Source organism: Papio anubis, chromosome 4 (assembly GCF_008728515.1).
Source record: "Papio anubis isolate 15944 chromosome 4, Panubis1.0, whole genome shotgun sequence".
In the NCBI taxonomy this organism is placed as follows: Eukaryota; Metazoa; Chordata; class Mammalia; order Primates; family Cercopithecidae; genus Papio; species Papio anubis.
In genome coordinates, this window is record NC_044979.1 from 100,249,394 (window position 1) to 100,255,703 (window position 6,310).

Sequence of the window (6,310 nt, forward strand, 5' to 3'; positions counted from 1 at the left end):
TTTAGGACTTTCCCAGGCTGAAGGTGGGGCTTCACCAGGGACCCAATCCCTTCTGCCCAGGAACCTGTCTGCCTCCCCCTGCTGTTCCTGGTGTCCAGCCTGTTTGTCCCAAGGGGTGCCTGCAGGCCAGTGCTGAACTGCCCTCATCCCCTGCCTCAGCTTCCCTCCCATGCTCGTTGGCACCCAAAGTCCAGAGGGGGCTGAGGGAGCAGGAGGCTGGTGTGTCAGCACTGTCCTGACCATGCGTCCACCTGGCTGGGATGCGACAGTACCCAGGCTCGGCCCCAACCTTGCTCTATGATCAGAGCAGGCACTGGGAGCAGGGAGAGGTCAGGCAATGGGAGCAGGCACTTCCAAGCCTGTTGGGGGCAGGGGGGCCTTCCTGGGCCCCCAGGGCACAGAGACGCCCTGGTGCAGTTGCAGCAGCACTCGGGGGAGTGGGGCTCCTGCCTGCTCCCTGGAGTGGGAGACCCAGCCACACCTTCCCACTATAGCCAGTGTCTTGGCAGCAGCCACTCTAGATGGGCTGTTGCTGCTATCACCATAAGGCAGCCTAGGGAAGAAGTTGTGCCAAGTCAGGAGTTAGACCTGTGAGCTCTGGCCTTGTTTTCTGGTGACCTGGCAGGATCACTACGCTAGAGGTGCATTCAGGAAGCAATGACGGGTCACCGTCCTGTGCTAGGCTTTCACTGGTCCCTGGTAGAGAAATGGTCCCTGTTCTCGAGGGTCTCACATTGTGGAGAAGCAGCAGAAGAGATGCTGTCAGCAGATACAGGGTCTGTGGCAGAGGCAGGATCCCATGCAGAAGAACCCCAGCTGGCTCTTCTCCATGGTAAGGTTCCCAGTTTGGGCTCACAGAGAGAGCCCAGTTGGGTTTGTGTTACACAAGGGCACTGTCTCCATCTTTGCTTCCCCTGAGGAGAGATTTCACCTTGTCACGGGACCCACGATGACCTTGACATTGCTGCGTCTCCTCCCATGACACAGTGGTTTTTCACCGGTTCTGGATAAATGAATTAATAATTTCCTCTGCAGTGGTGGTGGTGGCAGCGGGGGTGGAGGGAACAGGAAATACTACAGAAAAGCGGAGATGTATTTGGGTTTCGAAGGATGAGGAGGAATCTGCATTGCAAGGTGAATGCGCAGGGGTGGGACATGTTCTGTGACAATAAAAAGTCCCCATCTTTCTAAGATCTGGCTTTCTCATCTGCAGGATGAGGATAAGGAAACTGCCCTTGCCTCACTCATGGCATTCTTGGGCATGTCCTCTGACAGACCCAAGGCAGAAATGTTTTAGGCACTGTAAACTGCTGTACAAATTATTATATAATACTCAGCCCTCAGCACAAACATTGACTGTCAACAGAGAGGGTTAGAACAATTTTTTTGCAAGTCGATGAATTATTTTAATCTTTTATAAACTGAACTCTCCCAGAATGGTTTTCGTTAATGTCCAATACCCACAACTGAACCACCATGCCACTTGTCTTTTACTAAAACACTGATAAAACAGAATCCAGCTTGCCTTTGTGAATGTGTTAAAAATCATGTTTTCAGGGAGAACAATAGAAAAATACCCAATGTTGTTTGTTTGACATTCCTTGCTAGGATTTATTCAGGCTGCTGATGTCTATATGCAAACAGTACATTTAGAAGCCAAATGGGTTCTGATGCCTTATGAATGTCTTTCTTCTCCCCAATTTGCATAGAGGGGAGGCCAGCAGGAAATGTAGTGGCAATCAAATTTCACTTGTAATGAAACAATGCAGTGTTTTTGACTGTGGATGGGTGTTTAAATAATCATGACAGTAGCAGCTGGTTCCTTTCTTCCTTTGTCCAATTAGGTGCTGTTTTTTCTGCAAGGATTACTCAAAGGCAGTCAAACCTTGATCCTCCCTGGGTCAAAAGTCTGCCTGAAAGACTGACTTCTCATCATCTAAGAAGAAACGCACATTTATTTTTCTGTCTGGGTGTGACACCATTTCAGAGAAAGGTTGCTAGCTTTGAGCTGAAATCTTATTTCATCCCTGGTGTGTAGGTGAAGGCTGTTTCTTCTAGGGGTTGGAGAGAACTGTGCCAGCTGCGGCAAGTACCCAGGATAGCCAGATGCTGTCAGCAAACAAAGAGTCTCGGTGGAAAGTGAGGAAGTGTGCATTAGGGTGAAGAGGCTGAATTGCCACCTATCAGCAGCTCTGGGAAGAGAGAAGCTCTGTAAATAATCCACTTTCAGGCAGTTTAATGCTTTGAACATAGTAACAGACCATGCGCAGAAACCATCTGATAGAGCAGACTGCAAATTTCACTTCCAGCAATATGGTTGTTCTTGCACTACAATCTAAGATTCTGGCAGCCTAGGGAAAAAGAGGGAAGAGAAGGAGGGGGGCTTTGAAATATAGCCTGGCCCTCCTCCCGCCTCCATGATGCCACAGGGAAGAGGCGTCTCAGAAGGGATCCTAGCTATTGATTAGGGCCAGTGTAATTTTCTTTTTCAGAACTTAAGACTGTTTCCCACAACCTGTAGACTTCCCAGAGCAATGAGTCATTAGTGTCCATGGGGCACCTCTTACATGTGCAGCTGATCCCCAGCATCCGGAGAGTGGTATAAGGTTTTCAAAATGGTTTTCATTTACGGTGTTGTATATTTTTCCTCCCAATAATCCTGATGGGTAAGAACAGACATGGAAATTATTTCCCTGAAAAAAAAGAGGTAAAAGAATAAGATGTCATAAAAATAATAATAATAGCTCAAATTTATTGAGCATTTACCAGACTTACTATCCAAATGACCACATTTAATTCTCATAACCACCTTGTAAGGGAGGGACGCATTACTCCCAATTTGCAGATGAGAAAACTGAGGTTCAGAGAGGTTAAGTAAACAGCCTAGGTCATACCAGTAGACACAGCCATTCCAGCTGAGGCAGAGTGGTCTTCTGAATCACTATGCTATGTGGCCTGGGTCTCTTTGACACTTAGTCCTGTTCATCCCCCAGGGAGAGACATTCGACCAGTATTAAGAACCTACTGTGTGCCAGGAATAGCTCTAGACACTGGTGATGCATTCGTTCATTCAACAAATATTTCAGTATTTCCTGAGTGCTCACTACATGCCAGGTTCTGTTTTGTGTTTGGGGTACATCAGTGAACAAAGCTCTCTGTATTCCTGGAACTTACGTTCTACTCAAGCAGGCAGACAAGAAACAGGATATATTTAAGAAAATCACATGGTATATTAGCAAGTGATATACTCTATGGAAGAAAGAAAACTTACAGCATAGTAAAGGGGACCAGGAATGCTGGAGTAGGGGTAGACAGGGTACACTTTTAAATAAAGTGGCCAAGAGAGGTCTCATTAAGAAGGTGGCATTCAAACACAAAAATGGAAGGAAATGAGGGAAGTAACTATGTCCACATATAGGGAAGAGCATTACAGACAGAGAGAAGAGGCAGTGCCCAGCATGTTGAAAGAACAGCAAGAGGGTAACATGGCCAGAACTGTGAGTGAGGAAGAGACAGCAATAGAGATGTGGTCACAGCATGGTGAGGACCTAGTCACGGCGTGCCCCCATGTCACTGTGAAGACTCTTAGTGAAATGGAGCGCCCTGGCAGGGCTCTGAGCAGAGGAATGGCCTGTTCTGGTTTTTGTGTTTAAAGAACCACTCTGAATGCTATTTTGAGATGAACTTTAATGTAGCAAGGGTGGAGGCAGGGAGACTAGGTCAGAGCCACTTCAGTGATCTAGGGAAGAGATAATGCTGGCTCAGGCCGGGCAGTGGTGAAGGTAGTAAGAAGTGGTCAGATTCTGTGGGTGTTTTGAATGTAGAGCCACAAGACTACCAAGTCATTAAATCAACTGAAACCTGGAGTTTCAAAAAACCTAGAGTTAATAAAACTGTTTTCATAATAGAGGAACAGAACATAGGATTTTATGAATAGTGACTTAGAATACTGAAAATTAGTGCTAGCTAGGAAAGAACTATACTTAGACCCAATAGAAACCATGACAATAAGAAAACTAGAAAACATACATTCCTGTTGTTGTTCCTTATTTCATTAAATTCAATGTATTCACAAAAATAAAGCAAGCCTCACTAACAAAGCCACATCATTTATGACTTTGCCCTTGTGATTGTGCTGTGAGTACAGTCCAGACAGAGTTAACAGTATTTTAAGAACCATTGCTTCTTTGTTTTCCAAGCTGAACCCTGTTTTACTCCATTGGGAAATACAAATAATGGGAGAAACGGAAGTAAAATAATGGGGATCATTCCTGATTCCTATGACTATAAACACTTTGTGATTATGAGAATCCTAAGAAAAATGGATTTTCTTCTAGGTTTCATCTATTAAATGCTAATGTGGAGAACAAAGTGGCTAGATGAACTTGATTAACATCTCTCTAAAGGAAGATGAGTTGTACATAGGCAGTTGTCGTTGGCTTGGTGTTTTTTTTTTTACCTTCTCTATATAGCACAGGAAATGTTTTGCTGCTAAGACTCAGTGGATCATCACTTGTTCTTTTATCATGGGTGGGTGTGGGCAGAAGATGAGCATCAACAATATTTACTGCTTGACTCCTATGTGCCGACACTCTGCTACTGTCTAATTCTCCTTTGTATACCCAGTTTATAGTCATTTAACTCAGCCCGACAGTGTTCTTTATTGAGGTGCACACCATCATTAATGTTCACAGCTGAATGAAGATCTTGCTTTCTAAACAGCTACAGAATTGATGGTTTTATATTAAGGGAGCATTCTCCTCAATGGAGCTCACTCTTAAAAGTGGACTCTGGCATTGGATTAAGTTCTGAATATTAGGAGATCACATAGAAGGTCCATACCTTCCTGCTTGCCTGGTGGCTAGTTGTGCAACCATTACCAGATTCCTGATTAAGAAAGCATATGATGAAAGTTTCCTATGAGAAAACTACTATGGATAAAGGCCTAAGCTTAGCCTCTTCAAAATATGATTAAATATTAGGTTGGTACAAAAGTAATTGTGGTTTTTGCCTAATAGTTGAGGCATTCTTATTAATCAGCATCACTATTTCTGGAAGTTCTAGCCACTAAGAGGCAAGAGAATGAAATAAGTAAACCACATTATAATTATTTGTGAGAATTATTAAAAATAACAAAAGTTCAATCAGAAGCCACTGCTAGAAATCACATTACATGTCTTTGAGAAAAAGCCCAGGCACAATCACCCCTGTCTGGGCAGAGCCTTAGAAATCAACTTGCTCACTTAAGGCAAAGGAACATTTACTATTATATCGAACTTTGTCTACACCCAAAAATGGGATTAGAAGAAAGGGAAAGGTTTGTGAACCTCAAGTCCAAAAATAAAAACAAAGGGCTAAAAACGAAAACTCTTATTTTTTAACTGTCTCAAAAGGAAGCCAGACATTACAGACCAAGGACCACTACTATAAAAGCCTTGGATATAAAGTCAAATTTCTCACATTGTAGAACTCTATGCTGATGCTTCCTTTCCCTCCTCCTCCTCCTCCTCCTCCTCCTCCTGCTACTACTGCTACTACAACACACACACACACACACACACACACACACACACACAGAGTCAGTGCTTCAGGAGCAATGACAACAGGGGCTCTTTGTCATAACCTACTGCCAGGTTTGAGAAACCCCAAGGGATACAGTAGATGGTACAGTGATGGAGGTTGTCATTAGGCTGGATGGGGGGAAACAATTGAAAAAATGTACCCAAAGCTCAGTTTGGAGGTCCAGCATAGGAGAATGGCTGGGGGAGGCAGGGACAACAGCCTGACTCATCTCAAAGAATAGTAGAATCAAATATATCCCTCACAGCTTCCAGCGCATGATCTTTATAAGTGTGTCTGAATCTAAGAAGATTGCTTCATAGCAAGACATACTTTCCCCCGTTGCCATGGAAACAGCACCGTTCTCATGTGTCAGGAGCGCATACACACACACACACACACACACGCATGCACACACACACTGTATGTTAATACATTCTGGTGATCTTTATACTTCTAAAAAGACATGTTCAGAGCCAGAATTTTACTAATTCCTATTATCCACTTGTTATCTATTATCTCTGTTGTTATGACGTTAAAAATACTGATTTTAGATTTTTCTTCAATATAGTCTCTCCTAGAAGTGAAATAATTCATTATTTGCCCCTTCACCTACCTCCAATTTTTCTCCCACCCCCTAAATAAACATACTGTAGATCTCAATGCCTATAGTTTATTAATTTTTTAGAAACCTATTTCAGATCCTGGTCAATTTCTTTGATGGGTGTAATGATGCATTTTGTGTACTTCA

At 43.6% G+C, this 6,310-nt stretch overlaps 1 long non-coding RNA gene across 1 annotated transcript; it reads right to left on the minus strand.

The window, feature by feature from the left end:
- Positions 1-1,381: 1,381 nt before the first annotated feature.
- On the minus strand, positions 1,382-5,456 carry LOC103882930. Its single transcript, XR_002520987.2, has 2 exons — positions 2,568-5,456; positions 1,382-2,351 (listed from the first exon to the last, which is right to left on the minus strand). It is a non-coding gene; the product is annotated as an uncharacterized LOC103882930 (long non-coding RNA).
- Positions 5,457-6,310: the final 854 nt, after the last annotated feature.